Here is a 10,503-nt window from a genome sequence, read left to right as displayed (position 1 = left end):
TTCCTCCCGCAGCGTATCCGGAAGGGTTTGGAGAGCTACGAGGGAAGCGGAGGCCCTGACCCGCTGCCGTTCGCGGTCCCGCTCTGGTCTCCGCAAAACGGGAAGTGTTTGCCCTGTGTAAAATTGGCTCCTGTAATTTGTAAGAGGAGATCGCTTCCCATCCTGAGCTGTTATGTGGTATGGCTGCAAGCTGTCAGACGCTGTAGCGCTGGATACCGGAGACGGCTGCTTTCTATCTGTGGTCGAAGTGATGCTTTGTTATAATCCCTCTCTCATGTTCAGCCCTTGGGGCAGGAGTGGGGTGTCCTCCTCCTTACCCCACGCGTGCATGGGGCCGGTGGTCCGAACTCCGGGAGCCTGGGATGCTCCAAAGGCGTGAAGGAGACCCAAAACCAGCCCGGGACAGCGGCTCTGCTCAGGGTGCTGCTCCGCACCCGTCGGCACCGGGCTGCCCAGGGCCCACGGTGCCCGGCCCCGCAGCCACGGTGTTTTGGGGAAGCCGGGGGTCCATGAGGGGGGTCCCAAGCCCCCTCAGGCCGTGGTCAGGGGCTGTCTCACCCCCAGGGCCGGGCACACCGGGCTGGTCAGGCCTTGGCGGGGACGGGGCGGCGGCGGCCCCTCGACGCCTCCGGTGGGGCCGAAACGTCCAGCCCCAGAGGGGGTCACCGAGGCCCCGGGGGGGATCACTGAGGGCCGGGAGGGGGTCACCGAGGCCCCGGGGGGGATCACCGAGGGCCGGGGGGAGGTCACCGAGGCCCCGGGGGGGTCACCGAGGCACCGGAGGGGGGTCATTGAGGCCCCGGGGGGGGGTCACCGAGACCCCGGAGGGGGTCACCGAGGCACTGGAGGGGATCACCGAGGCCCGGGAGGGGGTCAGCGAGGCACCGGAGGGGGTCAGCGAGGGCCCGGGGGGGGGTCACCGAGGCCCCGGGGGGGTCCCCAAGCGACCCCCCCGGCCCCGCTGCATTTCGGCCCGGCCGCCGCTAGGCCCCGCTCCCAGCGCCCCCCCGGCCCGGCCCCGGCCCCGGCCCCGGCCCCGCCGCGCCGCCCCCAGCTGCCGGGCACGGCGGCCGCCCCCGCCCCCGCCCGCCCGCCACGTACGTCTCCCGTCCCGGCTCCTTTCCATGGTTCCCGGCGTGACCGGTGCCCGCCGCCGCCGCCGCCACCCCCGCAGCGCGGCGCCGACCGCCGGTAAGCGGGGGCGGGACGGGGCTCTTTGTGCGCCGGGCCCGGCCGGGCCGGGCTGGGCTGGGCCGGGCGGCGCCTCCCGGCCTGCTCGGGCCGCGGCCCGGAGCCTCACGGGCCCCGCCGGGGAGCGGCCCCGGGGCTGCGCGGCCGAGCCCGGGGCTCGGTGGCCGCCCCCGAGCCCCGGCGGTGCGGGGGGGGGGGGGGGGGTGCGGCCGGTTCGGCCTCCGCTGGGGCCCGGGCAGAGCGGCCCGGCGGCTGCGGCCGGGCCCGGTGCGGGGCCGCGCCTGTTGCGGCTGCCCGGCCGCCCCCTCCGCAGCCGGGCCGGGAGCCGGGGCGGTCGGGGCCGTAGCCCAGCGGCCTGGCCCCGCCGCCTCCCCCGGCGGAGCCCACCCGGGCCGTGCCCGGGACCCCGCTCCCGCCGGGCACCTCCCGCAGCGGCCATCCCGTGTGGGCAGAGCCCTTCGGGGGCTGCGGGTGCAGCTGCCACGGCCTGAAGGCGCGGGGTGAGGCGTCCCCATCCCTGCGTGGGGTGGGAGCGGGACACAGACCCCAGCCGTGGGCCGGGAGCGGGACGTGGACCCCAGCTGTGGGCCGGGAGCGGGACGTGGGCCCCAGCCGTGGGGCCGGGAGCGGGACGTGGGCCCCAGCCGTGGGGCCGGGAGCGGGACGTGGGCCCCAGCCGTGGGGCCGGGAGCGGGACGTGGGCCCCAGCCGTGGGGCCGGGAGCGGGACGTGGGCCCCAGCCGTGGGGCCGGGAGCGGGACGTGGGCCCCAGCCGTGGGGCCGGGAGCGGGACGTGGACCCCAGCCGTGGGCCAGGAGCAGGACGTGGACCCCAGCCGTGGGGCCAGGAGCGGGACGTGGACCCCAGCCATGGGCCAGGAGCGGGACATGGACCCCAGCCGTGGGGCAGGAGCAGGATGCGGACTCCAGCCATGGGGTGGGAGCGGGCTGCCGGCAGCACCTGCGTCTCTCTCTGCCCCCAGAGCACTGCCGCTCCCCAAGCGTAACCCCTCCGGAGCGTGGGGTGTGCGGGCAGGGTTTGGGTTTTGGTGGCTTCCCGCTGCAGGATGTCATCCCCTTCCTCCGCGCCGGGTTCGTGGAGCGATGCGCTTCACGCCCCTGCCATCTCCGCCGGGGTGGCTCGCAGCTTAGCGCAGGAACCGCGGCAGGGCCCCGGCACACCGAGGCTTCGGGGTCACCTCCTGGGCTCGGGGCTGTTTGCGGGGCCCCGGCCAGGTGCCCAGCCGCACCTCGCCGGGAGGTGATTGCCGATGAGTTGCGGGCAAACGGCGATGGAAGAAGGGTTTGAGAGCTGCCTCGCCTGTGGAAGTCACCGTTCAAAGCAAGCGCTCTCATGCACCGTCTGCCTTGTCAGGCGGGTTGGAAAGGCTCCTTTTTATTATTTTTTTAAAAAGCAGCGGAGTCGCACCTCCTCCTCACACCTCCTCCTGCTGCTAGCACCGACAACAAACATGGGGGACGGAGCGGGAAGGATATCCGCGTGGGAAAGCCGCCGTCCTGGGCTGACCCCTGAGGCTGAGACTGGGGCTTTGCTGGCAGGGCTGCCCCACGGCCGGGGAAGCTGTGGCTCCCCTCGCCTCCTCCTCCTCCTCATTCATCTCCAACGACACAGGCTGAAGCAGCATCTGCTCTGCTGTGAAGCTTTTTGTGGTGTTCCACGAAGGTATTTCCATGGAAGCACCCGGCTGGAGCCTGGCACTGGGGCAGTGAGACCCCAGGGGAACTGCACGCCTCTGGGAGGAGAGATCGCCCGGTGCCGGTGGTGAGGCTGGAGGAAAGCTTTCGGCGGTCCTCGCGGCAGAGGAGACCCAGCCCGTTGCCGGCTCGCCGTGCCTTTCTCATCGCTCCCCGTCATCCACCCTGCTCCTGTGGCCTTCCCCGCCGTGATGTCCGACTGCCCCGGCGGTGCCTGTCTCCGCTGCGGTGAGGATGTGCCCGATGCCGGCAGAGCCTTACACGCCGATCCCTGGGTGCCCACAGCCCCTTCCCGGTGCCGGAGCCTCTGATCGCCAAAAGCGTTTCCTTCAAAGATGGGTCAAAGGTGCACATCTTCTTCCCAGCTGCAAAGTTCCCAGGAAAGTTTTGACTTTTTCAGCATTTTATTAAAAAAGAGCTTTCAAATTAAAAAAAAACCCAAACAACCCTAACAAAACGGCATCTAACCCATGCACCGACACCTAACCTTTTCCCCTGGCTGGATCTGCGGCGTGGCTGAGTGGGCTTGGCCGTCACGGCGGCGCGGGCGCTGCGGTCGCCCCGTGCCCCGGGCTGATAAGAGCGTGCGGGGAGCGAGCAGGGCTTCCCAGCAAAACAGCGAGAGCTCCGAGCTTATCTGCCCCCACAAACACCCTCTGCGGGGGCGCAGATAACGGGGGGTGCTGCAGACGGCGGCGTTCGGAGGGGAACGGCCGGGAGAGGAGCTGGAGGCTCATTCGCGCCCGGCGTCTGTGCTGTGAGGGTAAAATCCCAGGGTGGGACCCGCGGGGAGGGGGCTGCTGCCGTAACCCTTGGGTGTGCTCACTGGCTGGCATCGTGGGGTGCTCACGGTCAGAGCTGGGAAGCTTTTGGGCGGCACAAATTAATGACGATGATGGTAATTGTATGCTATAAAATAAGAGAAATGCTTGAAGTAATAACCCGGAGCCCCTCGCAGGTATGCGAGGCGGTGATGGGTCCCTCTCTTGCGGCGTGGCCGTGGCCGGGGTGCGGAGGGACGCTGGCTGGAGGCTCACCTCTGCTCGGTGGCACTGGGCTTGCAGCAGCGGTTTGGGGACCAGCTGTTCCCAGGCCTCGACGCGGTTTTGGCTGCTCTGCCGGTTCCCCGCGGCCAGCACGGGAGCTGAGCGGGTACGGCGGTGTGCGAGGCGAGCCGGGGCAGGGAGCCTTGCAGGCGAGACAGTCCCCAAATGGGATAGGGAACTTGGCAGGGGAAAGAAACCCACCCCAGCCAGATGGAAAGCTGGCTGGAAATAATGGGAAACGAGAACAGGGGGAATATCTGAGTCCGGCTCTTGCACCGCTTCCGATGGGCGCGGGGCAGCCGCCACCTCTGGGTGCTGGTGGTTGCAATTTGGCTCCTCCATGGAGCAGCCCCGCCAGCGTCGTGTCCCACCGCTGCTCCGGCAGCGCCGAAACCACGGGTGTCCCGCGAGCGTTGGCCGCCGGCCAGCCTCCTCCCCTGCCCGGGGGGCTCCCTGCGTCCGCCCCGGTGCCGGCGGTGCGGGGGGAGGCAGGCTGCCGTGCCCCCGTCCGCGGTGCCTGCGTCCCACCCCGCCGGCCGCCTTTGATGCGGGTGAGTGGCAGGTCCATTGTGGCCCCTTTGTGCCTGCCTCGGTTCTCGGGGTCCGCACAAAACCTGCCATGGAAACCGAAGGCAGCCGCTGCCCCAGGAAACCCGCAGGCGCAATTAGGAAATGCAAATATAAATGCAAATTCCTGCGCCGCCTTCCAGGGCTCGGAAAGTTGTCCCTGGGCCGCTGGTGTCCCCGGGGCAGTGGTGTCCCCAGCTGCGGGATGGGGAAGGCGTCGGGGCAGGACCGGGCAGGCGGGAGAGCCGGGGTGAGCCGCTTTTGGGGTGCCTCGGGCTCTTCCCTGGCTGCCCCGTGCTCGGCGGCGGGAGGAGCGGGGCATCTCAGCCCGTGCTGAGCGGTGACTCCTCAGTAACAATATGACATTGGTATTTTTTTTTCCATCCTCTCGGTTGCCCGGTGACAAACAAACAAACAAGTGTCTTAAACCCCAAACTAACTGCCTCGCGGGAACCGACCCCTCCTGCCACGGTTGTGCGTGGCTGGGCTCCGGCACGTCCCCATTGCTGGCGGTTCTGCCTGTGTCTTTTGGGGTTTTTTTGGGGGGGAGATCGCTGTGTTTCTCACATCCTCTGCAGCTGCGGTGTGTGAGCCCGGCAGAGGGAAGGCAGGCTGCCAGCTCGCCGGTAAGGACCCGCCTCGCCAAAGTGCACCAAGAATAGATGGAAACGGAGATAAAATCCACCCACAAATAACTCTGGGAAGCACAAAAGCTTCAGGTCTTCATTTCTAGGTGGCATTTATGAGCAATGGATACTCTGGCCCTTCCTCGGGTCCCCAGAGGAGTGTGTGTGGGTGGGGTGGGGATAATGGGGCTGAAAAGGACGGAGGGGAGAGCGGGAAGGGTAAGGGAGGGTGCTGATCTGCGCAGTTCCCCTCCCTGGGAGGAAGCAATCACGTTTTCTTTTCCCATCTGCTGGAAGAGCTGGAGCTGGGAGCCGAGGTTGGCACATGGAGGGCATTGTCCACAGCAGTAACGCGTGTTGGGAAGGGCAGGTCCTTTATGCGCCGATCTGAACCCGATCTAGGGCTCTGCTGCTTAAAACCAAGCACTTGTTGATGGCTTTTATTTTTTGCTGCTTAAAACCAAGCATTTGTTGACGGCTTTTATTTTTCCAAGCTGCGGCCCCTAGGTCCTTTCCTACGGGCGGCTGAAGTGGCGCGGGATGTGCGTCCCCATTCGTGGTGCTTTCCCCTCGCCCCCGTCTGCTTTTATTGCTGGGAAATGAGCTCTGACTCCTGGAAGTGCTATTTCTTCCTTCTGCCTGACAGCTTGTCGATCCCTGCCCTCGCTCGCTTCCCCAGGGAAGGTGCACGCAGCCGGGCACGCAAGCACGCCGGCGATGGAGCCTCGCCGCTGTCCTTGGCGAGCAAAGCGGAGCTTGGGCGGGGGGGTGGAAAATAGGCGGATCGTCTCCAGAAAATAGAGCGTGGCACACTGCTAGATGGGTCACAGGGACTTTCAGGCTCCAAGCTGATTTTAATATTTGCCTCGGTTACGGAGTCAGTTTTAACGGCGGGTTTTTTCTTCGCCACCACGCTGCCAGGCAGCGGTTGAACGCGCGCGAGCGCAACCTTTGCCGCAGCCGGGGAGCGCTGGGAGGCACCGCGGGCTGCGCTGGCACCCTCCTCCGAAAGCACAGCCCTGCCTTCACCTTCAGGTGCCGTCTGCAAGGGGATGGGGAGGGGACGGGGGACCGGGAGCCCGGGCACAGCTCGAAGGCAGGACCCTGGCAGCGCTTCCCCTCACGCCTTTGCAGAGCCAGGCTGCGGGGGAGAACGGTGGCCGGAGCCCCGGCCGATGGCGACGGGTTGCATGGGAGCATGTGCCGGGGCTGTAAGGCAGCGGTGGGAATGGGGGACGGCCTTTGGGGAGGATTCCCGGGCTCCTGGAGCCTAAACTGTTGCCTCTAAAATCCCTGTGGCTTCCAACCTCCCTGGCTGGCAATTGCCGCGGTCAGGCCAGTGCAAAGCAACCGGGATGGGACAGCGGTGGGGTTGTACGTCAATTAATTATGCAAACTTAAAAATTTGAAAGAGGAGCGAGATGGGATTCTGAAGAAGAATGTGACCTGGTTTGGTGGCCGGCGGGGGACGGGGGCAGGGGGCAGAGCCGCTGCTCGAGGGTCTGGGTTTCCCTCGCCGCCGAGAAACGGGGCCCGTGCTGGCGCGGGAGCAGACTCTGCTGCTGAGCTTGAGAGGAGACCGAGGGCTTGTCTGAGCAGTGGCCTGGCTTCGCATCCCGTATAATTTCGGTGTGAAACTGCGATGTGCTGTGATGGAGCGGAAGGAACGGAGCGAGCTCAATACTTCAGCTTTTGAGGGCTTTCCTCTCCCCCGCGAGCCCTGTTGTGCTGGGGATGGAGGAGCCTGTTCTTGAGGCGGGCTGGAAACGCTTCTGCAGGAGGGGCCTGACGTGTCGGTGTTAATTAAATATCTGTCCCTGGCGAGGTGTAGCGTTTCAAGCAGGTTCTCCTCTGCTGAGCAATGTCACCCGGCGCGAGGGAGGACAAAAGACCGACGGCAATTGCAGCGTGACGCTACGTCCCAGGACAACGAGGATACGGCAGCGCCTGAATTGTCGGCTCGGTGCTTTCGCGGGATAGCTTGCATCAGCCATATGTCTTAGTGACTCATAAAAAAAAAAAAAAAAAAAAAAAAGAGCTGTCCTCCATTTGCAACTTAATTAGTCCCTTTCTTCCCTTTGGTCTTGGCTTGCAGGGATCCCGACTCGTAAGCGCGGTGCTGAGAGCCGCTGCGGGCTGCGGCCGGCTCCTGCGTTGGGCGCGGCGGCAGCGCAGGCTCATCCTGGGTGCCGAGGGACGGGTGACGGCGCGGGTGGCATCGGGCGGGAGCCTTTTCGCTGGCTTTATGCCGTGCATCGCTGCCGTGCCACGTAGCAAGGGGCTGGGGGGCAAGGAGGAGCGAGGGGTTCTGCTTGGGAGGGCGGACTGGTGTCCCGCTTTAGCTCTGCACCCAAAATACCTGCAGGACAGCCCCGGCGCTCCCTCGGCTTCCCCGGAGAGGCTCTGCCAGGGTGTCTGCACCCGCTCGCCTTCCCGGAGGGCAGGGCAGGAGCCGGCTGATGAGCAGCCTGGAGGAACCCCTGCGCTCGCATGCCTGCTCGTGGGTACGGTCAAGTTGTCGTAAAAAAGCAAAAGCACAGGAAGGCGACGGCTTTGGACTCCTGCAGCTCTCCTCTTTTACGCCAGCTTATTCCCGTCCGCTCATCGCAATCTCCCTGCTGCTGCGTCTCCCTGTCGCTCCCCACGCCGCCCTCGTCCTCTCCCTGGGGACACCTGAAGCTGCAGACGTGGTGATGGAGGTCCCCGCAGCGTCCCCAGGGGGTTTCACCGTGCGCATGGCGTGGAAACCCAGGGGCTTTCCTCCTCCTCGGCTGTGGTTCAGCGCCCCGAGGGAAGGGGTTGCCAGCAGCCTGTGCAGCAATCACCTTTAAATCTTTTTACCAGACCCTAATGGCCAGGGGCCTGTCCTGGTAAATAATTCACCGTGCTGTTGGTGAGAGTTTTGCTCGACTAATTTTCTTTCCGCAGAAACTCCTGCGGTCTCGCTCTTCCACGGAGCCTCGGGCGAAGCGATACGGGTTTTTTTTCTTTTCCTTTGCATGACATTACGGGTAGATGTGGCACTTGGGGACATGGTTCAGTCTAGTCTACCCTTGATTGGTTTAGTGTGGACTTGGTAGTGTAGGTTAATGGTTGGACTGGATGATCTTAAAGGGCTTTTCCAACCTAAACGATTCTGTGATTCTATGACAAGCGATGGCCCTTAAACCCTGACGGCAGCAGAGCAGCAGCCGGAGGCGCGGGTGGCTGGGCAGCACCTCGGCGCTGCCTTTTGCCTGCCTTGGCCCTGCTCTGCCCTGCCTGCCCCTGCCTTTGTGGGATGCCCGGGGACCTGGCAGAGATGCTCTGCACCACCGGGCTGGGGCAGGGTCAGCCCAGTCTAATCCCAGTCCATTCCAGTCCATTCCCAGTACGTTCCTGCTATGCAAAGAGCTGGAGGGGAAGGGGCTGCCCTTGCTCGGGCTCTTTCTCCGTTTTTTTCCCCTCCTGTCCTTTAATTTCTTTGACCCTTGACCTAAAATGGCAAATTAGCATTTGTGAATCGGCCGCGCTAATTAGCCGGGGAGCGTGGCCGGCCCTGCCCCCAGCCTGGGTTTGCTTTCGCCCGCTCCCCGTTAGGTGCTCGCTGACCAAACCTAACCCAAAAATTGTCCGCAGGTGACTCCACGCACCCTGACCTGGGTCCAGCCCCGGGGAGAGCTGCACACCTTCGTCTCCGCAGGAATTTTGATTTTCTTTCCCTCCCCGCTGCTTCCTGGTGCTTTTGTGCCGAGCCGGGAGCGCGAAGGGATAAGCGGTTCAAGACGGGTTCGTGTGACGTACGGCGCGAGGGCTTTGCGTGACGGCTGTGGCCGGCGCCGGGGGGCACGCGAGCGGGCACGGGGGTGCCTGGGCTTCCCTCCTGCGAGGCCTGAGGTGGATGGGGAAACTGAGGCAGGGAGATTGGCGACGGGCGCAGGGCTTTCCCGTGGGACGGGCGCAGCGCCGGCACCCAGACCTTGCTGCTGCCACGGGCGCCTTTGCACCGGGCAGCGCTTGCTCCTCGTAGCCATTTCAAACAAGCTCGAAGCTGATTTTTGCAGCGGGCGCATCTGCGTTTCGATGTCCGCGGTGAAAGCTGGAGGAGGAAAGGTCGCCAGCGTTCAGCCACCTCGTGGAATAATCTTATATCGGCCTCTCTGCTTTAGGCAACCTCTTGCATCTCATTTACTGCGCGTTGGTACAAGATAGAGTTCAACGGAGATGCAGTTAAACCGTACAAAGGGATGCTGGGTTGCTTTAATCACTCGCACTTGCTTGACCTATTTTTTTTTTTTTTTAATCCCTTCCTGGAAACCTTATTTCATGTTTGAATTCCCTCAACTATTTTAGGAATGTCGTCCTAGCAAGATCAAATTACCTTCAACGAAACCAGCGCAAGGCAGCCGCGCAAGGCAGGCGACTTTTTGATTAAGATCTAGCGCTACCTCGTTAATACAGGCTTAGTTTGGGGCGGGGGGCTGCGCTTCTGGCGTGGCAAACGCGCGGAAGTCGGGGATCAGCGCGGCGCGGTGCCGAAGGGTGGGGGGGTGGCTCGGCAGAGAGGGCTGGGGGTGCCGGGACCCCCGGGGCCGGTCAGCCCCCGTGCAGCCCTGCGGATCCCGCTGCATCCCGGCACTGGCAGAGGGAGGGTGGGTGCTTTGGGTGCTGCTCCGGGCGGGCGAGGGGTCCCCGGCAGAGCCCTGCCTGGTTTTCCTGGCCCGGCTGAGTGCAGCCCCCCCGGTTTTAGCTGGGTGTCGGTTTATGAGCCGGCTGGGTGCCAACATCTGCTCGGCTCACAAAGGGCCCTCATAAATCTATCCAGGAGGATGGCGTGGCCGGCTGTGGCTGGGCGAGCAGTGGGTGCTCCGAGGCGGCCGCAGCCGCCGCTTCTTCTCTTAAACGCGGTTATCGTGCGTTTCAGAGCGCAGGCGCCCGGCCGCGGGCTCCTCTAAAACCCTCAGGTGAGAGCGCTTGAGCGGTAACGCTGCCGCTGCCCGGCGTCGGGAGCAGAATCGCCGCAGGGCTCTCCCCGGCCCCTCTCGGCTGCTCCTCCGGCTTCGAACGCTTCTCTCGGAGGCGAGAGGGGAATTCAGTTGTGCAGGGGGGTACGTGCCGCGCAGGCTCTCAAGCGGGGCTTGCTTCTGCTCTCCTCCCTGATTGCTTATTACTTTGAAAAGGGCTTAAACCCAGCCATTTTAATACGTGGTAGAACGAGTATTAAAGGGGATCCTCAGGTGCTTATTTGTTTCCGTGAAAAGGGATTTGCTCGCAAGCAGTTTTCCCAGGCTGGAGGCCCGGGCAGCATGCGTGCGCGTTCCCTGAGGCGGACAGAAAGGTGACGGAGGGGATTTTGGGGAGACTAGTAAAGCCCCATCC

The sequence above is a fragment of the Pelecanus crispus genome, chromosome 12, assembly GCF_030463565.1.
Source record: "Pelecanus crispus isolate bPelCri1 chromosome 12, bPelCri1.pri, whole genome shotgun sequence".
In the NCBI taxonomy this organism is placed as follows: Eukaryota; Metazoa; Chordata; class Aves; order Pelecaniformes; family Pelecanidae; genus Pelecanus; species Pelecanus crispus.
Note: the sequence above shows the minus strand (reverse complement) of the source record.